Consider the following 24611-nt stretch of genomic DNA (forward strand, 5'->3'; position numbering starts at 1 on the left):
TAGGGTGTCTTTTTAAAAGACTTCTGTAAGAAAGGTGAAAATTATTACAAGGCCTCTGAGTGAGAAAAGCCATTTAACAAGCTCTTTAAAAAGCAATAAAATTATTTTGTGGACTAGAGAATTACAGCCACAGACATGGAATGAAGAGGTGTGACAAGGTGAAGTTTGATTAAAACAAGGGCCACATTTATTTAAAAATGGCAAATGATTATGGAAAATATCTGCAGGGTGACTGTGGCGCATGGCATGATGGTTAGAGTTTCAGACTAGGACCTAGGAGACAAGGGTTTGAATCCTCACTTGGCCATCAAGCTCACTGGGTGACCTTGGACTAGTCACTGTCTCTCATCCTCACCTACCTCACAGGGTTTTTTGTGGGGCTCAACTGAGGAGAGGCAGAACCATGTACGCCACCTTAAGCTCCTTGGAGAAAAATGTGGGGTATAAAGGCAACAAATAATTGCATAAAATAAACCCAGCTGTTAACCCATTGGGCAGAACTAATGGCACTGCTGCAATATAGGCAGATCACTTTGCGAGCCACTCACAAGGGGGTGGGGAGAGATTACTCTTAGCATCCGTGTGCAAAGTATGGGAGAGCATTTGTGTGTCAAAAATGGGAGAGAGGAAATTGACAATATTGGCAAACAAGGCCTGAAAAATGGGAGTGGCAGCAATGGGAGCTTTCTTCCCCATAATCTAGGGATAAAAGACACTAGGGTATACTATTATACCAGCCTTCTCAAGCTATTGCTCTTGAGCTGTTTTATTCTGCAATTTCTCCAATGTGCCTGGGCGATGGTCATGTATGAGAGAGGTACTTCAGGGTGGGGAAGGCTGCCATGTAGACATCCAGAGTTTGAAAATGTGTCACTAGAAATATAGAAGCAAATAGAGGATTGCTACTACTGAAATTATGTGCTACTGTTATTAATGAAGCATGCTCAGGATCATGTGACTTATGGATTCAAAATACATTTATATATACACTAAAAATAATTCTAACTCAAAACAAGAATGGTTAAATAAGGAGGGAGTGGGAGTTTACACTCTTCCAGAGCATTTCAATGATTTTTTATTTTTTATTACAAGCAGTGCACTATTTCAGCACATGGCACTAATTTGTAAGGATTTATAACCACATGCAAATCTAGAAGATGCTAAGAAACAGAACAGCTTCAAGAGTTTTTGATGACATCTCAAATGATACATTGGTCAGCCCAGAATTTAGCTTTGAAAAATATTTCTCACGTGTGGGAGGTGATGAAAAATTGATAGTTCAAAACAGAAATAATTTGCAATGCAAATGTTTATTGTTCAGCATTTTTTTTAAAAAAAAGAACAATAAAACGATAGCCTGCAAATGTGGGAGACAGGAGAACAAAAATCAATGCAATTTAAGAATGCACTTGGAGAAGCATGTTGTTGCAAAACAAGGAGGCAATCATTCATGGTTCTAATAAAATTACATCTGGAATAGTATACACTTCTTGGCATGTCCGAACGAAACAGAAAACAATCAACAAATTGGAAAGAGTTCAGAAAAGAACAGCTAACATGCTTGTCTTGCTGGAGAGACAAAATGACTTTTGATGATCTAAATATATAGCTTGCACAAAAGTTATGGAAGGACACAGCTAATCTAAGTTGGGGAAACTTTCCCCCTCCAGATGTTACTGAACAACACTTCCCATCATCCCTGACCATTGACCATGCTGCCTGGGGCTGATGGGAACTGGACTCCAACAACATCCTGAGTAAAGTACATAAAAGTCAACAAAAGATTATAAAAACTGGTTTGTGCCACTTGGTAGTTTCATGTGTAAAAGATCCTGCTGAGATCTGGAGATTTTATAGCAAAATCATACTCAAACACAAAGTGAAAGGTACACAAATGGTGCTGTAAAAGCTTCAGAAATGAAACTGGCATTACAATATTTATGAACAAGGACTTGATATACTAAAAAATAATAATAACTGTGACTGCAATCCTAACTTATTTACTAAAGAATAAGCTATTCTGGTCACTGTGTGACTTACAATTGAGCAAACATGACTAAGACTATACTATAAATTGGCATGACTGCTACTTAGATCCATTTCATATTTCAGGGTGCTAAATAGTCAGGCTTGGATCAAGATTGACTTGGTTACCATGGAAATAGATGGGTTTAAGTCAAACCATAACTAGCTTGTCTCATTAGTTTCAGTGGGTCTTAAATTCAACCAACTGAGCTTGGGTCCAATCTTCTGTCAATTACTGTTTGACTTCCCCCCTTCTGACAAAACACTTACAGCTGTCATGCTTTCTGAAAGAGTTTTAAAATATTATTTTCCTGTTTTTTTCAAAGCATCAAGCCATTTTTCAACACGGAAAGTGAATCCTATGTGTTTTCTTCTTGGTTGTTCCATAAGAGGAAGAAGATATGCATGTATTCCTAATTATCAGAAAGGATCTTTGTTTTCCTTGATGTGTTCCAGATCTATTGGCTGCTCTTAAATAGGGCCAGGGCACAGATAGGAATTGAAACAGAAGGTTATTGTGCATATCAGGTTTCCTTCACACTAAATGAAGTAGCTGTGCATAAATGTCTGCATTTCCCTAATACTGGCAATGATAGCAAATCATTTTGTGAGGTTGGTTCCCCCTGGAAAATATTATTGAGTTCTGCAGTGTCAGTAATATGATTTTCCAGGGCTGCTCCATTTTGCAAATATCTACATATGCTTGTAAATTTCAAAATATTTATTTGGAGGATGGAAGAGCTCTGCTGTTAAACCCCAGTGCCTGTACCGCTAACGAAACAATGGGATGGATCCACAGCCTATTAGCCACACTAACTTTTCACAGTAGGGCTTAAATGTAACTGTCTTGCTCAGGATCCATTGTAATAGGTATCAATCATTTTAAACCACCAGTGATTTAACTGGGAAAATTAAGCCTGTGCTTCAATTTCTCTCATATTATGTCAGTTTGCAAATCTTTCTATGATTCCCCCCCCCTCCCCTGCACCCACACTGTTCTTTAAAAACTTTGCTGCTAGAACACGCATCTAGCCAGAATTTTGTGTGGTAGTTCAAACATCACATTACTCACTCACTGCCATCCATTGAGTAGGCAAGAGATGGTAGCATCATCAATGTACTAGGAGGCATAGGCTTATGGAGCAATGGAAATGGGTCAGTGGTAAATATTATAAAATAATTAGGGGTGGTATTCAACTAAAGTTTTCCTCAGAGTCGACCTATTGAAATGAATGAACATCAGTAAGTTCAGGCCATTAATTTCAGTGCATCTGCTCTGAGTATAATTTAGTTGAACTATGCCAATCTAACATGATCAAAAAGATAGCCATTTGCCACATGGAAAAAAATGACCACATGGAAATTCTGTTCCTAATAAATATTGTTGGGTTTTACGTCATTGGTGACTAAAATAACCATTGTTTATGCAAGCCTCTTTTTTGGGTGTTTCTGCTTCTCGTGTCTAGGACAACAGGTTTATCCTGATATCATGTTGGAAGGTTGGCAGTTCGAATCCCCACAACGGGGTGAGCGCCTGTTGTCCAGTCCCAGCTCCTGCTCACCTAGCAGTTCATCAGCACGTCAAGTGCAAGTAGATAAATAGGTACTGCTCCGGCAGGAAGGTAAACAGTGTTTCCATGCTTCTCTGGTTCACCAGAAGTGGCTTAGTCATGCTGGCCACATGACCTGGAAGTTGTCTGCGGACAAACGCCAGCTCCCTCGGCCTATAGAGCGAGATGAACACGTAACCCCAGAGTCGTCCGCGACTGGACCTAATGGTCAGGGATACCTTTACCTTTTATGCAGTTCTATTCCAGGTTTTACACAAAGCTGGGAAACTCTGGAGACCAGAACTGGGAGCAGTTGCAAGTCTGGTGGACTTCTCTCATACCTAAGATGTGTTAGACTTTGTCCTCAATAAAGTGGTTTGTTCACCGTCCTACGTATGAAGATTACATCTTACACCTGACAACCAAGAATTATCTTCCACTGAGTGCCAATGGCAATGAATGTTTTGGGTTTTTTAAAATGCCAGACTGATACCATCAAAAGTCAAACTGCATGATAGCATCTGCCAGGAAGCTCTTGGTTTGATCCTTACAGCACAATCCTATTTACTGTGAAATATGATCCATTGAGTTCAATGGAACTTACCACCCAGTAAGCATGTATAGGATTTTAGCTTTAGAAAAGTTATCCCTACCTTGATGTAATTCAACAGAAATAATCCTACACTTTTTGCAGTTCTATTAGTTCAGTTTTGTAAATTGCCTTTCACAGATTTAGGAGATTCCAAGTCTGTTTCATATTGTTGTTGTTTAGTTGTGTCCAACTCTTCATGACCCCATGGACCAGAGCACGCCAGGCACTCCTGTCTTCCACTGCCTCCCGCAGATTGGTCAAACTCATGTTAGTAGCCTCAAGAACACTGTCCAACCATCTCGTCTTCTGTCGTCCCCTTCTCCTTGTACCTTCAATCTTTCCCAACATCAGGGTCTTTTCCAGGGAGTCTTCTCTTCTCATGAGGTGGCCAAAGTATTGGAGCCACACTTCAGGATCTGTCCTTCCAGTGACCGCATATTCTTTCATGTTACTGATGTGCATATATATAAGGGTACTGAAGAGAACAAATTTAAATACATTCAAGAACATGCAAGTGTTTATTTTCAGCACTAGTCTTTTCCACCCCTTCCTCTGAATATCACATCACAATCTGGTCTTGAGTTCTGGACGGCTTTGCATGTTGATAAAGTCGGAAGTTCTATTGGGCGCTTGCATTTCTCTATATTGATGGCTAGTCTGTTATTTCAACAGATGAAAATCTTGAAAGGTTACTTTTCTCCTCAAACCATTAAGATATAATTTTGACCAGCCTGTAAACTAAAATTTTGGCTTTAGCTAGCAAACTAAATGACGGTTATTTGATTTATTGCTACTGCCATAAAAGAATTGCCAGAGGCAGACCTTGAGAATGCATCAGGGAAAATTCCATGAGGTGAAATTTGTCCTGCCATCACAGTGCCATGAAGACAAGGGATGCACATGGTGAAATCCTGCTTTCTTTGCAACTCTTAAAGGTCTAGTAACACCTTCATGGTCTAGACCTGCAAACCTTCGGGGACCTCTGTTTCATGATTGATATTTTGGTTCTGATCCAGACCAAGTAAGCTGTGATTAAATCCCATTGAAAGACACTTCCAACTTGTTCCATTAGTTCCTTAACTTGTTGGTTCAAATAGCATTTAGTAATTAATATTTTAGCTGCACTGGGTTGGCTTCAGATGAATATATTTCATATGAAGAAAGTGAGAAACATCTTGACTGTTTAGATATAAGGATTCTCCGAATCACACTTTCAGCAGCACAGAATCACAAACATGGCATGTGTTCTCAATTTTTCAACCACAACAGCCTTTACTAGAGTGGAAATAAAAAAAGGGAACAGGTTCCACCATAGTCCTTTGTCTGGTGGGTGTTAACTTCCCCTTCACTGTTTATCTGGAGACATGGAGACCTGAAGCCTCTGTTTATCATTTCATTGTTTCCTTCCTTTTAAGAGGAAGGAACTGAGGTAATTCCTTGCACTGACACATCAAGTATTCACTGAACCAGTGATCTTCCAAACACAAATCAAAGCTACTCTTACAATCTACTCCCCTAAATGGGAAAGAAACTATTAACGCATATAGATATGGAGGGATTAAAACAAACTGATAGCACAAGGATATAAAAAGGTCAGGTGTAGAATTATGGAAATATCAAAAGTTTGGCATAACTATGTGACATTTTGGCTGGTCTCAATAAAGTTTTTGGAGGGCTTCCCCAACCCATGGACCAACACTACTACATTTACTTTTTATTTGCTATTGTGTAAATTTGATTTTTTTTAAAGTGCAGGTAAGCATTTTGGTCCATTATAGAAAATTCAAAGGTAAGATGTGGAATAGCTATTGTGTCTTCCCATCCATCTCAGTAGCTTTGGCTCTCAAAATGAAAGCTGTTTGCATCCAAGATGATCTTAAGGCTATGATGAACTGGAGGCTTTTCCTTCTTGTCCAGCTTTTATTTATTTTCCTTAACATCCAAGCTGAAGTAAAGTTATATGGAACTTAAATGTTCATATGCTACTTACATTCTATCTGGTCCTGATTAAAGTATTGCTCTGATATTCCAATGGGATGCAAAAATATCTTCCATTTTTAAAATCCTTACTAGGGCAGTGCCTTTATTAGGCCACCCAAAACTATCACAAAATAGTATGCAAGCTTCTGAGTTCTCTGGAAGGTGTGGGTGGGGAGGAAAAGGGTTAACTTATGATGAAAATATGGCATAGTCACACCCATACTATACAATTAAAGCCCATGGCTTCTCCCAAAGAATCCTGGGAACTGTAGATTCTTAAGGATACTGGGAATTGTAGTGCTTTGGGAGTAAACTACAGTTCTCGATATTATTTGGGGGAAGCTTTAAATGTATAGTGTGGATGTGCTATGAATCTGGTAAAACACAACCAACAGTTTTGTAGTACCTTAAAGACTAACAATTTTATCACGGCATAAGTTTTCATGTACTATAGGCCAGTTCAACAGATGCATGAAATATCATCAGAATTTGTGGGTGAACTCAAAGTGGAAGTGGGAAGAAGAGTTTTGGTTTTTTTTTTTGCTGGAACAGGTTAACACAAGTACCCCTCCGGAAACTGCATTGCAGTCTCCCGATGGAACATAGGAAGAGGTAGCAAACATTCACATGAGGCTCCACTAGGGGCTGTGTAGGTTTCGGGTTCCACCTAGGAAGCCTATTGGGAAAAATGAACATATTATTGCATGCCACCCCAATCTCAGAATGGTGCGAGATCTCAAGTGTTCCGGGTGGTTACCCAGGGTTTGTGTTTCCTTTGGAATCAGGGACAGCAGTGTCTGTGGTGTCTTTAGGACATATGGTTTATTTATGCATATATACAACTTGAGCCTCTGATGGAGGGGTTCACAACATCAGCAACTCAAAAGGGTCTTGCTTCTCCCATAGCCACAGCCTTGGATTCAAGCAGAGACCAACCCTTTCTCCCACAGAGCCCCTTTCTTTGGTCTCCTTACACCTCACGAGGAGGCTAGCCTTACTTGATTAGCTTTTAACACTTACTGGATCCAAGGATTAGAGAGGGCTGGCATCCAACAATATACAGTAACGGTTGACCTACCATGCATCCAAAAGTGATTCATTGCAGATTATTAGTCTGAAAACATGCTTGGAGGACTTTGGAGGACTGAGGGTTCTGAAAAGAATACCGAGTTGGATAAGAACTTGACAGATGACACATCTTCTCCTTCCCCCCTCAAAAAAAATTAGAAATCAAGACCCTATGTATTCCCACGCCTAAATACGGGATCACTTCCAGCCAAAGCCTTTTGTTTCCTCCAGTGGATGAGACTTTATGTTAATCGGATAAAAAACAGACCCACATTCTTGGGTTGGGGAGGCGGGTGGGACAATGTTTGTATTCCCTTAAGAGTGGCCCACAGTTTCCTAACTTAAATTTGTAATTCATTTATGTGATTGTGTGTATGTGCACGCACATAAGCCAGGAAAAAAAGTTTATGGTTCCCAGAAACACTGTAAAACACATCCCATGTTTTACCACATGACAACATTGTTGAATTCAGTGCTTGTTATTTCATACAAAACTCAAGGCTGTTCTTTGATGTTTAGTATTAGAACAAGTGACTCTAACTGGGGCAGGGGAAGAGTTGCAAAATGCAGAGGCATAAGAGGAGTCCAGCTGGATCAGACCAAAGACCCATCTTGTCCAATATGCTGTTCTCACAATGGCCAGCCAGATGCCTATGAGAAGCCTCCAAGCAGGACATGAGTGCCCCAGCAATCTTCCAAGTTGTGTTTCCCAGAAATAGTATACAGAGGCAATGAGATGGACCTTAACAGAACTAGAATATGGTGGTAGCAACATGTTGAAAGAAGTTAGGGACAAGAGGCTATGCACTGGTTGAGAAATAATGGCTTGGAAGCAGGGGGTGACAAACAAAGGTGAGGAAACCCAATTCCTTTTGTATTTTCACAAGATCCACAACCTGGATCTCCCATGGTTTTTGCTTAACTAATTAGCAGCATTTGTATTTGTCCCCACCACTCCAATTAATACCAGCTTGAGGAAGGGGCAGGCAGTTTAGGACATGAAGAGTAGGGTCAAACAGCTTCTGCCGAAGTGTCAAAGCAAGTTTCTGGGAGCTTGTAAATATTCCAACAGAAAGCACCACCTTGTTTGTTCCTATTCAGACCCATGTGAATATTGCCACTACCATGCATGCAGAGGGGAAACGATTAAAAGAAATAAACATGCTTAACACCCTGGTGTGATACCTGAGGTGTGACATTTCTTGTTGTTTCTTTGTTGTCCGATTTTCTTTGAGATTACTATTGATGAGCCAAGCAAAATGAGAGAACAGTAACTTGGTCAAAATTACTCCCACACAAGAATTCACTGGCAGACGCAATTCTGAATGTAAACAACACTGTATAAAAGTGAATGGAAGCAAGAGCTCTGAATATTAATGGAGCCCAAAAATATCCCAAACAATGCTTGCTTGTTTCAGTGGTAGTCTAACACCTTTCAGAGCTAAAGCCCTCTCAAGGCTGCTCACAATCAGTATCAGAACCAATTAAACATGTAAAACTTGTAAGATTCTAAACTAAGCCGAGCACAGCATATAAACCGTACACGAGTTCAGCCAAGCTGTACCAATAAAACAGATTAAATAATTTAATGTGATCTAAAACAGAGAAATGGCAACAATCTGAATTGCAATACAGCATCCAACAGCTAATTGAATGAAAAGCATTTTTTTATTTTTTTAAAGGCAAATTTAAAGGCAGAGATGAAAGGAGTGAAGCACACCTCCTTTAGCTAGGGAATCACCACAGAAAAGGCTCCTTTTTTAAAAAAAAAACCTTGTTGATGTGTGACCTGGGCCTCTGTGGCAAGTTCATATGGGTACAAGTGTTCCTTCATATGGGTAAAGGACCCTTGGACAGTTAAGTCCAGTCAAAGGCAACTATGGGGTTGTGACACTCATCTTGCTTCAGGCCGAGGGAGCCGGTGTTTGTCCACAGACAGCTTTCCGGGTCATGTGGCCAGCATGACTAAACCACTAAACCACTTCTGGTGCAACTGAACACCGTTATGGAAACCAGAGCACATGGAAACGCCATTTACCTTCCCACTGCAGTTGTACCTATTTATTTACTTCCACTGGTGTGCTTTCGAACTGCTAGGTTGGCAGAAGCTGAGACGGAGCGATGGGAGCTCACCCCATTGCGCGGATTCGAATCGCCAACCTTCTGATCAGCAAGCCCAAGAGGCTCGATGGTTTAGACCACAGAGCCACCTGCTCCCCTGTTCCTTCATATAACGTGGTCTGAAACCATTTTGGTTTTTGAAGGTTTCAAACCAACATTTTTAATTGGGCCCTGTGGCAGCGAGCAGCCAATGAAGCTGATATAATATTGGCTTAATGTCTTCCAAACAACAAGCCCCAACAAGCATTCAGCAGTCACCTGGGTGTTAGCATTTGGGAAGCGCTAAAGAGGGGAGCTTGCATGCACCCCGCCAATCGGCTGATCTCCAGTGCCTGCAAAACCCCTTTCATCCAAGCCCTGCCTTTAGCTGACTGTGTCACAGTTGGACATCGCTTGACCAAAACAGCCTTGTGGGCCCAATTTGTCCTGTGAGCCAGAGGTTCCCTACCCCTGCTCAAAGGGTTTAGCAGTAGCATAAGTGATGTGGTGTGGGCCTTGGTAGGTGCCCAATGACACCAACCCCTGACACCAGCCTTGGCCTCAGAAAAGTGGCCATTCCTGGGAGCAACATAGCTCCCCTATTTGCTACAGGCTTCCCACTTGCACTTAAAGCAGGATCAGTTGCCCCCACACATAATCTTCTTTAAGGGTTGCAAAATGTATGTCCCTCCCTTTCTTTCTTCAGCACCCATAGATTTTCTTTCTTGAAAGAGGGATGGACATTCCAGTTGGAAAGAGCCATTACCTCACTTTGCTGTCCTTATCTTAGATATGTGTTTGGTCAGCAAAGGTCAAGCACTCCATTCTGGAGACCTTCCAGCTGCGCACTTGGAAACCTTCCACTTTGAAGTGGCTGCATCTTCTGCTCAGTTTTATACACCTGAGGATTGTAGCATTTCTGGTTTCTTGGAGTTCATATAATTTCAAACACATAGAACGACACATGCTTTGCCTTTTCCCACAGTGAATTTTACCTTCACTGTCTTTCCATTAATGGTTTTTGATACTAATCAAGGGCAGCTTTTGTGCAAGAAGACGAGGTAATTTGTTTCCTTAACTGAGCTAGGATGGCTAAGTAAGGAGTTTACAAGCACAAAGAAATGGCATTTGTGTAAAATGATTAACTGATTACACTTCCTAGTTAAGAAGTAAATGCTGCATTACTTTGAAGAACACTTCTTTTGATCTTCTGAGCCGACAATCATCTCTTCAATCTCTTAATCAATGTCATGACTAAAGAGTTATTTTCTAATTTCAAAATCTTGTTATGTAAAGTAGGCGCAGTCTGCCCACTTGACATTCAGTATGGAACAACTGACATTTAATTGGAAGGAAGATCTTTTCATTTCCTGGATGGGAGTAAAGTGGACTAAGAATGTGGCATTTATTGATGGTCTTTAGGATTGTTGTTTTTTTATGAGAGAAGCACTCAGCTTTGTAGAATTTTGGACTGAAAAGTAAGCACTCAATAATATTAAATATGCTTACACTGTACAATTAAACCTGTCCACTCAGAATAATATATGTGCTTGTAAAAAAGAAAGAAAAAAAGAGGGAACAAGCCTTGGTGCTATACCAAATCTACAAAAGAGTGTTACACTTCTATATTCTATATTTCCTTTTGATTATTATATAGGCTATCACAAAAAAACTATATTGTTAAGCCTGTATTTATGAAGAATGAGAAGTGATCTAGCTTAGTAGAATAGCATCTGTTTTGGGTGCAGAAGGTTCCAAATACAATCCCTGGCATCTCCATGAAGGCCTAAGAAAGACCCCTGGACTATAACTTTGGAGAGCTCCTTCCAGTCCATGTACTGTAGACCATACTAAACTGGATGGACCTATGGTCTGCCTCAGGATAAGGCAGCTTTCTATCTTCCTATGCAAGGTTGTCAGTGAAAAAAACATCAGTTTTGTTCACAGGTATACATTTGAGAAAAGACAGCAGGAAAAGAAAATCCCACCCTTCTGGAAATTTGACACCAATGGCAAAATACATAGAGTTTTAGGGCCAGTTTATATAATTGTTTCAGCCTGTTGTATTGGCTGAGAGTCACATGGCTAAATCCATAGCTGTGAAGCAAAAGGTTAGCATTGGGTGAGTGATGTTGGACTCCAATGCACACCTGTGTGTGAGTAACCCACTGCACATAGCAGGATTTGCTTTAGAATAAACATGCCTAGGCTTGCATGGTGTAAGAACAATACAGCTGCCGCTGGCTGGAACGGTTATGTGAACTGGACCTCAGTTTCAACAGTCTACTGAGTCAACTTTTTATGATTTCACAGCTACGGTTCCTTATGAGTTGCAAACGAATTCATGTAACACCGTTGACATTTATATATTTGTATGCAATACTTTTTATGATTTTCTTCATCTCTCCTGTGTAGTCTTAAATAAATTTCATTTAAAATATCTGCAGGTACATATAAATCTGCCAGTCAGCCACTGCTGCTGCTTTATGACATGTTTCTGCCCATGTCAAGTCAGCATTTGTTTGCATCACTCACTTATCTTGACCTTGGAATGTAACACACTACTCTTGAAATTGTTTCATCCTTTGAAAGAGGCAGAGGAAGATAAAATATGTCAATGGCAAACAAGCAGCAATATAATATGCTAGAGCTGGCAAGACAGGAATGGGTAACATGCTACTGATAAAAAGCACCAGAAAACATGATTTATTTGGGGGGTGGCAGTGGGGGACAATTTACCTAGCAGCTTTTGATAAATCACCCATTCTCTTGGATGCTCATTCGACACACCACCCACCCAAATCCAACTGTTTTAAAGTTTTGTTCTCTCTTTTCGCTTTGTGTTAAGAAGAGCCTGCTGGGTCAGGCGAATGGTCTGTGTAGTCTGTTATCCTGTCCTCAAGAGTTGCTAACCAGATCCCTATGGGAAGCCTGCAAGCCATATCTGTGCACTAGAGCACTCTTCCCCTCCTGTGGTTTCCAGCAACAGCAGTGGAGGTGGAACAAAGCTACCAGGGTGAGTAGCTGCTGATAGCCTCACCCTACATTAATTTGTCTAATCCTCTATTGAAGCCATCCATATTCCACTTAAGGGACACGGGTGGCACTGTGGGTTAGACCACAGAGCCTAGGACTTGCCGATCAGAAGGTCGGCGGTTCGAATCCCCACGACGGGGTGAGCTCCTGTTGCTCAGTCCCTGCTCCTGCCAACCTAGCAGTTCGAAAGTACGTCAAAGTGCAAGTAGATAAATAGGTACCACTCCGGCGGGAAGGTAAACAGTGTTTCCGTGCGCTGCTCCGTTTCGCCAGAAGCGGCTTAGTCATGCTGGCCACATGACCCAGAAGCTGTACGCCAGCTCCCTCGGCCAATAAAGCGAGATGAGTCGGTCACAACTGGACCTAATGGTCAGGGGTCCCTTTACCCTTTTTATATTCCACTTGCCACTTCCCAATTGGTCCTGATATGCATTCTCAGTTGAAAACAGGGCATGGAAATCTGTAAATTGTTTGGGAAAGGTTACATTTTCCTATGATTTAAAAATAAATACAGCACTTTTCCTCCTGGAGGAGCAATTTTCTTTGGGACTACAGAACAAAGGGGAATAGTTACACCCTTCCGCCATGTACCATGATATGAATCCAACTGCCAACCTGCGGTTTTCCAGATGTTTTGGACAACAAGTCTCATGAGTCCAAATGTAGTCCAAAATATCTCAAAGGCAGTTGGTTGGCAAAGACTGCTTTAAAGCAAACAAGCAAACAAAAAAAACAACAACCCACATTAAATTTGATCACAGATTTAACATCGTGTTCAATTTGGCCCTTATTCTGCTCCTTTTTCAACAGCCCAAAGGTGTTTCCTATTCACATATTCCTCCTACTGCTCTCACTGTTTTTGAAATATGCCCTCTGGCTCTAGAATGCACCATTAGGCCTACCCATTTTATCCTTTGGCCACAGCAGATGCAATCCTTGTGTCACAATCTTTGGCTTCTAAATAAATTCAACAGCCTCACTGATGAAGACACCCATTAATAATACTAAGCGAAAAGTTTCCTGCTATTTGTGCATCTTGGTGTTCTGCTTCTGTGAGACATCTAGAAGGTTATACAGTACTTCTGGTTTCCGAAGATCACTAGAGATAATGCTACAGCTCCTCTTTTGAGTTTGGTTACTTGCTTCAGCTTTTCAAACAGCTTGTCCAATAAATATGAAGCTTATGTCCAGCATTGTTTTTCTGTTTAAAGTAGCCTGGATGATGTGAGCCAAGTCTGACATGAATTTCCCAACCAACGTTACTATTAAAAGTGCTTTGGTCAGCTTACATTCAAACCATAAACCTACGTAAAACAAAGATGAAAACTGCTTATCTTTTGGAGGGAACATATTTGAGATAGATGGAATTCTGACAGCGTCTATCAGTACATCGTTTCAGTCAGCTTTCCCCCTAAATATGTAATTTCCTGCATTCTACATTTGCATTTCTGATTATTCAGCGATAGACCTGCTGCTCTGGTCATTCCAGAGCTGTTTGTAGCCTTTGGTCATGTTCCTCCAACATTTTTACCCAAATAAATACTGCACCAATATAAACCTTAATGTCTTCAAAAATCTGCTGCTCTTTCCAGTGAAAGATACTTATTAACAGTGCTTTTTTTCCTGAAAATATGTTTAGGGATAGTCTCATTTTGACTCAAGAAAATCACCATTTTATGGTTCAAATCAGGGGAAATAAATACAGTAAATGGACAGAAGTACAAAGATTCACAAAACATTTAGGGGTATGCATACCCCTGCGTACCCCCAGAAAGAATGCACTGCTTTTTAAAACAGTGAGAAGAATGGTAAGAACTACTCAAATGTGAATAAGGTAGAGAAGATCGTATGCATGGCACTGGTGGTGTTACCAGAAACAAAATAGCAGCAGAATCCTCAAGTAAGGAGGTGAGACATTCTAGTGATATGGTTCATCCTTCACTAATGCTACAGCAAACATTGAAACCTCACACTCCTATAAAAGAAAGTAGAGTAGCTTAAAGGACCACCCACATCCCTGAAAATCACACTTTGGGTCTAGCTTCAAACAAGCTCCCCAAATAGTTGATGATTTTCACAATAGTAATAAAGATGGATGAATAACTTGGAAAACATGGGTTGCAAAATGATGATGGCACTGTGTGGATTCTCCTCTTCCAAATAAAATGCTGATGACTGAGGCATGGTGATTACACACTTAACCTCCACCCTATTGTTGGAATCAACTACTGAATGCTGATGTTAATCAAAAAGACAATCTGCAGATGTAATGTCTCCCAAGGAGCGTATTAAAAGTTCACACAAGTGCTCATCTACTGGAATTTGCAGCAATCAAGTGGATAGATCTGGTGCCAAGAAATATTTATCAGTGGCCATCATTGCCAACAATGTGGGCTAGGGAAAATGTTACAATTTTGATACGCTTGTTCAATTGGAACTATATGCAGTACTTTATGGGGAGGGAGATGTGGACAATATTTTTCATCCCAAAGGCTGCATTTCTTTCTGGGGAACCCTCTGGGGTCCACGTACCAGTGCTGAGACAAGCTAGGGACAAAAGTAGGTGAAGCAATGAATGTAAATTCTACTTTGTACAGTAGTCTAGTTTCTGCGCACATCCATAATATTCCTCTCTATCCTTCACCCAGGCCAGCAGAAGGATTTATCAGAGTTCAAGGACACAATCCAGCTAGAAAAAACATTCAAGGAGAGACTGAAGCAAGGGAAGTGAGGGGTGTGCCTCAGGGTGACTCCTGAGGACTGGGCATGGAGACCTGGAGGTCTCAACCCTTGGCCCTGAAGTTACTCATCCCTGTTTAAGGGCTCTTGTTTTATCAGCTCACTTCTTTCCTGGAATCAACAGTCGTAGCCATTTTGCATCCCAGTTGAAATCTGCTAAACTAGTAAACCAGAAACTTCAGATTAGACAGGCCATATTACAGTGTGCCACAAAATAGCTTAGCATTCTTCTAGCTCTGCTGGGTAGTATCAAGTCAGCCAGAACCAGTTCTGTATTGTCCTTTCGAAGCTGACACATTTTGCTTTCCCAGTCGCCCTTCCTCTCTGTTTGCATGGAGGCCGGTCAGCAGGAGGCCCCAGGCAGCTGCCTTGGCTGCTCCTTTCTCCGCCTCTCTTGGATGTGAAGGCATGCGGTTTGACTTCCAACTCAATTAATTAGTGAGTGGGTCATGATGGAGAGCTATGGAAGCATTGCATTAAGATGGCTTTGGCACACACATTGGCTGAGGGGGTTTCTATTCTTTTGTTTCCTGTTAATTGAAAAGGCTTGGAAGAGAGCTATATTCATAGTGGCCTCCTGCATTTCTTCACCGATTTTCTTTCCTCCATATTGTCCCATTCTGAAATTAGCCTTTGGATGTACTAAGCCTTGAAGCCTGGCACAAACTATTCCAAAATTAGCACTTTTCTAAATTAGATCCTAGCAGCACTTTGGGAATAGTACATCTTGGAATTGGCAGTCCAAGCACTCCTTGGAACCAGTACACTTAGAACTACTGACTATACAGTAGCTAATTGGCCTCCTAAATCCCTAGCATAAATGCTCTGATCATACAAATGTGCTAACTAATTCCAATGAAGCTCATCAGTTCTCAGTGCATCCGTAAATCAAATTGCCTGCTTGGATTTACTGTAAAGAGATTGATTTTACTGAATCCACAAAAGACGTGTTGCCTTTTTATATGACACTCACAAACTTTCTTTCTCTCGGTTTGTGCAAATTAGGGCTCAAAGTTTGACTTGATTATTCAATATGATTAAAAGACTATGTTGCTTATCTGAAATGTATGCTGGTTAACTGGACAAATGATTAGCCTTGTGGAACAGATTCTTGTCATACCATCAAAAAGGAAGAAAAAGAAACCTTGCTTGAGCCCTTAAATGTTTCTCAGCCATAACAGGAACCACACCATAAGGTGTTTCCATCGACAGACATTTTCAGCCAGCTGTGATTTTTTTTATTCAATCCAAATTGGCATGCTAGTCTGGTTAAAATAATGTCTTAAGAATACTAGCTGATGGGAAGAATGGTCTCCATAGTCATACCAGCGTTATCTATCTCAAGGCATTTCCACACTCTCTAAAATAAAATTGAATTCCATAGCTCTCTTCTTGCACTAGCTAAACTCTAGCATTAACAGTGAGTTGCACATAAAATGAACTGTGTGTGTGTGCACGCAAAACCAGGCAGTGATGGGGAAAGCTGCCTAATTTTAAAAGTGGCAACTTTGGGCAGCAAAATTTCACTGCAAATTCTTCCTCTGCAACCCATCTTGAATTCTAGCCAGAGATGCAAAGAATCTTCCTTTGCAGCCACAGCTTGAACCATGCCTGTAAAGGAAGATGGATTCTTTGCAGCCCCAGCTTGAGGTCCTGCTGGGCTGCAAAACAAAAAACCTTTTTTGTGCAAGCCACGGTTGCAAAGGAATGAAGTTCTATCAGCTGAGTCCATGGTGACATCAGATGATTGGCAAGTGGGTACCCCTGCCCACCTGCCAATCCAAACCATTGTGCCTTTTTGCTCGTAGGAAAGGACCAGGGCTGTTGGAGGGTTAGTGAACAACAGCAGTATTGGGAGCAAAGTTAACCCTTGCCAGGAGAATCAGGCAAGGAAAGAGGAGAGCAATATGAGCTCTAGTCATTGATATTTGTGTTTCTGCTGGGGATGGGCACCTCCCTTTTCTGGAGGCTAATACAGGAAACAAGAGGCTGGGTTGTGTGTTGCGTTTATGAAGGAGGGACTGTACGAATCTGTGCTGCTCTGGGCAAAAGGTGAGAATTGAACCCCCAAGCAGGGGAGAGAGGCCAATAAGGAAGGTAATACATTCAAGATTAGAGTGGTGTTCACTATCACTTTCGTACTTTCTTTTATGCCACATTCAGCTGCAGGAATCTTGAGCACTTCAGGAAGAGGGAATACACAGGTACAGGAGGTCATTTTATGACGTCTGCAGGTGGCATACAAACATTATACACACAGTATGTCATACAGCATTCCTTAAATATCACCAAGAAAATCAGATAGCTCCACCTTAAAGCAGTGCTTATATCACACCCTCTTGCTGGTTGAAGTTACACTCTTTCTTTCTCTCTCTCATACTCATTTTCCCCTTCCTCATTTTGATCTGTTGCACAGCTCAGTTTCGGTCCATTTCACTATTGACCTCAAAACTTATTAAAGTGTCTCTACACACATATATCTTTTCATTCATTTTTCTTCATAACCTGGAAAGGGGGAAAAATAGACACCCTCAGCCAGCACCTGTAACCCAGATGTTCTCAAGGGATTCCTCCATTAAATTGGACATTTGAGAGTAATTTTTAACTTAACGAGGCACAAAGTTCACAGAAAGTTTGCTTTGAGAATATTTAACTCTTCATCCAAGCCCAATTGTGGTGTTTGTGTGTGTGTTAATTCACAGAACTCAATTAAGGCTTAATTTAGAGTGGCTCTCGCTCGTCCTATGCAGAGGAGAGTCCCCTATTTGAAGGGTCCTCTGGTCCTGATAAAAATCCATAAGAAGAAAGGGCAGGTGGGCCTTGAAGCTGCCCACCAACAGTTAAAACCTGGAAAGCAGATTGAAAACAGGTATGTGGTTCACATTGTCAAAACTGTCTTATCTGATATGGTGTATTTCTATTTATATTGTAGTGACTGTTTTTAATTTGTGAAACTATATTATATACAGTATTTCAAATTTAACCCTGGTGGGTTTTAGGTGTCTGGGAAAGACATTTTTTATTTATGCAGGCATTTGGTTAGCTTGACTGGAGGAGATATTTTGTCACCCTCATGCTACTGTAATCCATTGTTGTAGTAGTCTGATTTTTCAGTTTGCTTATTTGAACATGTTATAAAGTTACCAGATTTTTTTCCAATGAATCCAGGGACACTTTTCAACTTTCTACTAAATAGATGGATTTTGTCAGGGGACTGATTTGTAAATCTGGGGACTGTCCGTGGGAAACGGGGACATCTGGTAACCTTATCATGTTACACACACACACACACACACACACACACACACACACTATGCTGTAACCCACCCTGGGATTGACGTTACATACCTTCCAACATTTCTTTGAAGAAAATTGGGACATCCTATTCAATAATAATAATAATAATAATAATAATAATAATAATAATATTAAATCAAACAATTGTTATTATTTACACCCCTATCTGACTGGGTTGCAGTCATTAAAAACTTCCCTATACAGGGCTGCCTTTAGATGTCTTCTAAAGGCTGTATAGTTACTTATCTCCTTGCCTCAGGGGCCACATAACAATAGGTTGTAAATTACATACCTCAGTAAACAGAACTGCAATGAACACATGCAAATGTGATATATAGCTATGTCTTTTATTGCTATGTGCAGGAGTGCCCACTCCCAATAAAGTCCCTCCTTTCTGTCTGTTGCTGTGGTAAAAGAGCAGAGAGCTTCTCTGTGGAGCTTGCACAGTCAATCTTGAATCCAAAGAGCTCCTCCTCTTTTACCTCCAACCAGACTAATGCTGGCTTGGCAATCAAAAGAGGAGTGGAGCATGAATTCATGTCTCCTCTTTCCTAGTCAGTAAACTAATCCAGAATGCGGCAGTTAGACTGCCGACACCACATAACACTCGTCTTGAAAGACCTACATTGGCTCCCAGTACGTTTCCAAGCACAATTCAAAGTATTGGTGTTGACCTTTAAAGCCCTAAACGGCCTCGGCCCAGTATACCTGAAGGAGCGTCTCCACCCCCATCGTTCTGCCCGGACGCTGAGGTCCAGTGCCGAGGGCCTTCTGGTGGTTCCCTCACTGCGAGAAGCAAAGCTACAGGGAACCAGGCAGAGGGCCTTCTCAGTAGTGGCGCCCGCCCTGTGGAATGCCCTACCATCAGATGTCAAAGCGATAAACAACTACCTGACATTCAGAAGACATCTTAAGGCAGCCCTGTTCAGGGAAGTTTTTAATGTGTGATATTTTAGTGTATTTTTGGTTTCTGTGGAAGCTGCCCAGAGTGGCTGGGGAAACCCAGCCAGATGGGTGGGGTACAAATAATAAATTAGTAGTAGTAGTAGTAGTCTGCAGGGATCCATGGTAAAAGGGGATTCAAATCATTGTGTGTAGGACTTTCTGGCAACTCCCAGGGCTGACATGGAAACACACACAGTGGAAGAGAGTCTATTGTTGCCATGCCACTGGTTGCATGCTGTGCATGAGATGGGGTGGGAAGGTGTTCGGAGGCCTTGCCTCTGTTACTCTGAGTGGGGGAGAGGGCTCCTTCCTTGCCGCTCTTGTCCTCACTGCAGCTCATGCTTGTTGGCGGCCTATGGTGTTGCGAGGGACACCAGAGGCACGGCTGGAGTGTGCATATTCCATTCTGTGGTTGGGCTTCTTCTCTGCAACACTTTCCCCGTTCCCACTTCTGCACAGTGAATGTATAAAGGGAGGTGCATATCAGACCACCACTGGATCGCTATAAGTGTCCCCTTCCCACTTCGGGAGTATAGAGTTGGTCTGCCCAGGCAGGCTTTACATTCATCTTCTTTTGAAATCAACAGGATTTGAAAGTTCTGATCTTTGGTTGCATCATAACTTAAAGTGTGTAGCATTGCATTCCAAAATAAATAAGTAGCTGAACTAATAGTTGTACTTAATTTAGAAAGGAGATGCCTTACTTTATCTGTAGCCAGCAAGTGAGTTATATTGCAGGTTTGGCTGTACTTTGAGACAGTCTACCACTGAAAAGGAGTTTTTTTAAAAGAAAAACATTATTTTTTTCATTTATTATTCACTTCCCCAGAGGCATCCTGAAGCAATTTGCAGTATAATAACACATAGAAAACAGTTACATAGATAAAGCAGTTAAAACAATTGCATATATAGTATATATATTTTTTTAAAAAGTAAATACATAATACATAATAATAAAATAAAAATAAAAAACCCAAACAAATAGATGTTAATAAGAAGCTGAAGCATTTAAGGTTTTTTCCCGGAGAACTGGAAATACAGTTTGGAAAAAAATAATAAATGATTCTAAATAAATAAAGTTTGATGTGAAAACAGACTGGTGAAGGGCCTAACGTTTAAATTACTGATGTACTGAAAATTTATCTCACTTTCCTCGCCACCCTACACTCTCCATAAATTAATGAGAAAATTGGTCCAAAGGCCCATCTAGTTCATAATCGTGTTCTCACAGCTGTCAATCAGATGTCTATGGGAATTCTGCAAGCAGGACCTGAGTGCAACATCGCTCTCTTCACTTGTGATTCCCTGTCAGTGCTGTATTGTCCATGAGGTAGACTGAGGCAGCCACCTCGGGCAGTGGATTCTCAGGGGTGGCTCCTCATTCATCCACAACCCTGTCACTGCCAGAGAATTAGGGAGAAGTGGTGGCGGCTTCCAGTGAGGTCTTGCAGATCTTCACAAGATTTTGTGAAGATCTTGCCAGAAGCCACTGCTACCACTGTGTCTCCTTGGCTTTTCATGAGTGCTGCCTGCCACCTGCCACTGAAGAATGAAGGAGAAACAGCTGCAGTGGCAGTTTGGGGATTTTGGTGAGATCTCATGGGGCTCTCACATCTTCCCACGTCTCCAGTCATGGGAGGCCGTATGAGATCTCACCAGAAACCATTTATGCAGCTCCTCTCCTCTCTTCTCTAGTGGGAGGGGCAGGTGCCAACCATGAAGGCACTGCAGAAGCAAAGAGAAACAGCAACAGTAGCAGCTTCTGGTGAGATCTTGTCGGAACCCAGAGGTCACGACACAACGCCGGTGTCAAGGCTTTGGTGGGAGGACACCTTCAAAATACGATGTGCAGCCCCTGTTCCCAGCAACTGGCATATAGAAGTCAATACTGGAGGGTAGTATACAGCCATAGTGTCTAAAAATAATAATTGACATCTTCATCTTCCCTTGGATTTGTCTAAACTCCTTTAAAAGCTAGCCAAGTGTCCATATTTCCCTTTTCTCCTAAATCATTTCAGCCTGCTCTTCCTTATGCAAGATTAATTGGAATTGGATGTTCGTCTTGGAATCATATTCCTGCGTGATTATAGCAACATTAAAACCTGCCGTCTTGGATGGATCTTGAATCAAGTATGTGACACTGCAATTGACTGTTCAAGTCAGGCTTTAATTAAGAATGAAAAATAAGGTCAGTGTGATGTTCTTGAGCATCTGCCTGCTCACACTGAGCAAGTCTCAGAAGTGGTTTTCAGGGCAGTAGCAATATTCTGTCTGACTAGAATAATGAGATGTTTTCTGCACTGGAAATGCTGCGACTTTCACCATCCTAAGGTTAAATAAACCAAAAATCATGGCCATTATCTTGGTTGAAGGATTCCACATGAAATTGTGCATCATGAAATTTCTGACAAAAATCAAGAGCGTAAGATCCTAAGAAGAACTTTGTTGAATCAGGCCAAGGCCCATCTAGTCCAGCATCCTATTCACAGAGGCCAACTGAATGCCCTGTTGACACCACCTCCAATACTTCCTTTCGTAGCCTTCCTATAGAGTTTATATCCAGAAATGACCATGTCCTAACAGTTCTCTCCACTCCACCAGGTTTCCATTATGCAATGTCTGACAGTGGATAACTGGAAAATGTTGAAAGCAAATATCTCCTTTGCAAAATTGATTATTCCCACACATCCAATGACCAGAAGAAAAGCAGATGGTTTTATTCAGCTTTTTAAAAAAATTAATAAATTCTGAGATATGACTGAAAATATATTAGTTGTTGAACAAAATCAATAACAACAACAAATAGGAAAAAAACTTTTCTCTCGTGATATAGTTTTCATGTACAGTGGTACCTCAGGTTACATACGCTTCAGGTTACATACACTTCAGGTTACAGACTCCGCTAACCCAGAAATGGTGCTTCAGGTTAAGAACTTTGCTTCAGGATGAGAACAGAAATCATGCTCCAGCGGCGCGGCAGCAGCAGGAGGCCCCATTAGCTAAAGCGGTGCTTCAGGTTAAGAACAGTTTCAGATTAAGAACGGACCTCCGGAACGAATTAAGTACTTAACCCAAGGTACCACTGTATACAAAACTTGCTACTTCGTTATTCTGAAATTTAGTATAATGAAGCAACTGTGAGAGACAAACCTGTTACTGAAAACAGATTCTATTAAAATTTACATGTTCTGTTTTCAGTAACAGGTTTGTCTCTCAGTTGCTTCTGGTAGTACATAGGCAAATGAGCCCTGTGAATTTCCTGGAACGGCTTCTGGCTTCTCGGAATACCTGAGGATATTTGGAACACTGTGAATAATGATGAGTGACTTACTTAAAATGATGCCTGGCAAGATGCTTGAAACATCGTATTAGCAAAATCTATAGACTCCAACATTTCCTGTTAAAATGTGAAGAGATGAAATTTGGATGTTGATACTCATAGAATCATAGAATCATAGAATCATAGAGTTGGAAGAGACCACAAGGGCCATCGAGTCCAACCCCCTGCCAAGCAGGAAACACCATCAGAGCACTCCTGACATATGGTTGTCAAGCCTCTGCTTAAAGACCTCCAAAGAAGGAGACACCACCACACTCCTTGGCAGCAAATTCCACTGTCGAACAGCCCTTACTGTCAGGAAGTTCTTCCTAATGTTTAGGTGGAATCTTCTTTCTTGTAGTTTGGATCCATTGCTCCGTGTCCGCTTCTCTGGAGCAGCAGAAAACAACCCTTCTCCCTCCTCTATGTGACATCCTTTTATATATTTGAACATGGCTATCATATCACCCCTTAACCTCCTCTTCTCCAGGCTAAACATGCCCAGCTCCCTTAGCCGTTCCTCATAAGGCATCGTTTCCAGGCCTTTGACCATTTTGGTTGCCCTCCTCTGGACACGTTCCAGTTTGTCAGTGTCCTTCTTGAACTGTGGTCCCCAGAACTGGACACAGTACTCCAGGTGAGGTCTGACCAGAGCAGAATACAGTGGCACTATTACTTCCCTTGATCTAGATGCTATACTCCTATTGATGCAGCCCAGAATTGCATTGGCTTTTTTAGCTGCCGCGTCACACTGTTGGCTCATGTCAAGTTTGTGGTCAACCAAGACTCCTAGATCCTTTTCACATGTACTGCTCTCAAGCCAGGTGTCCCCCATCTTGTATTTGTGCCTCTCATTTTTTTTGCCCAAGTGCAATACTTTACATTTCTCCCTGTTAAAATTCATCTTGTTTGTTTTGGCCCAGTTCTCTAATCTGTCAAGGTCGTTTTGAAGTGTGATCCTGTCCTCTGGGGTGTTAGCCACCCCTCCCAGTTTGGTGTCATCTGCAAATTTGATCAGGATGCCCTTGAGTCCATCATCCAAGTCGTTGATAAAGAAGTTGAATAAGACCGGGCCCAAGACAGAACCCTGTGGCACCCCACTAGTCACTCTTCTCCAGGATGAAGAGGAACCATTGATGAGCACCCATTGGGTTCGGTCAGTCAGCCAGTTACAAATCCACTGAGTGGTAGCATAGTCAAGACCGCATTTTACCAGCTTCTTTACAAGAATATCATGGGGCACCTTGTCAAATGCCTTGCTGAAATCAAGGTAGGCTACATCCACTGCATTCCCTTCATCTACCAGGCTTGTAATTCTGTCAAAAAACGAGATCAGGTTAGTCTGACATGACTTATTTTTCAGAAATCCATGCTGACTATTGGTGATCACAGCATTCCTTTCTAGGTGCTCACAGACTGTTTGCTTAATGATCTGCTCCAGAATCTTCCCTGGTATTGATGTCAGACTGACTGGGCGGTAATTATTTGGGTCCTCTCTTTTCCCCTTTTTGAAAATAGGGACAACATTTGCCCTCCTCCAGTCTGCCGGGACTTTGCCTGTTCTCCAGGAATTCTCAAAGATGACTGCCAGTGGTTCTGAGATCACCTCTGCCAGTTCTTTTAATACTCTTGGATGCAGTTCATCTGGCCCTGGAGACTTGAATACATCTAAACTAGCCAAGTATTCTTGTACTATCTCCTTAGTTATTCTGGGCTGTGTTTCCTCTGCTGAATCATTTGCTCCAAATTCTTCAGGTCGGGCATTGTTTTCTTTATCGGAGAAGACTGAGGCAAAGAAGGCATTGAGGAGTTCAGCCCTGTTTGCATTTCACCATCTTCTCCTCTGAGTGACCCCACTGTTTCTTTGTTCTTCCTTTTGCTACGAACATACCCATAAAAGCCTTTTTTGTTGCTTTTAACCTCTCTAGCAAGCCTGAGTTCATTCTGTGCTTTAGCTTTT

The 24611-nt window shown here is 41.5% G+C and overlaps 1 protein-coding gene across 1 annotated transcript in view; it reads left to right on the forward strand.

The window, feature by feature from the left end:
• Window positions 1-17788: 17788 nt before the first annotated feature.
• Window positions 17789-24611, forward strand: part of KITLG (KIT ligand) — a 107675-nt gene continuing 100852 nt past the window's right edge. The window contains exon 1 of the mRNA XM_080971521.1: window positions 17789-17959. The gene's annotated coding sequence lies outside the window, so the exon portion shown is untranslated. The remainder of the gene's footprint in view (window positions 17960-24611) is intronic.

Source organism: Podarcis pityusensis (assembly GCF_964106645.2).
Source record: "Podarcis pityusensis genome assembly, chromosome: 10".
Classification (NCBI taxonomy): Eukaryota; Metazoa; Chordata; class Lepidosauria; order Squamata; family Lacertidae; genus Podarcis; species Podarcis pityusensis.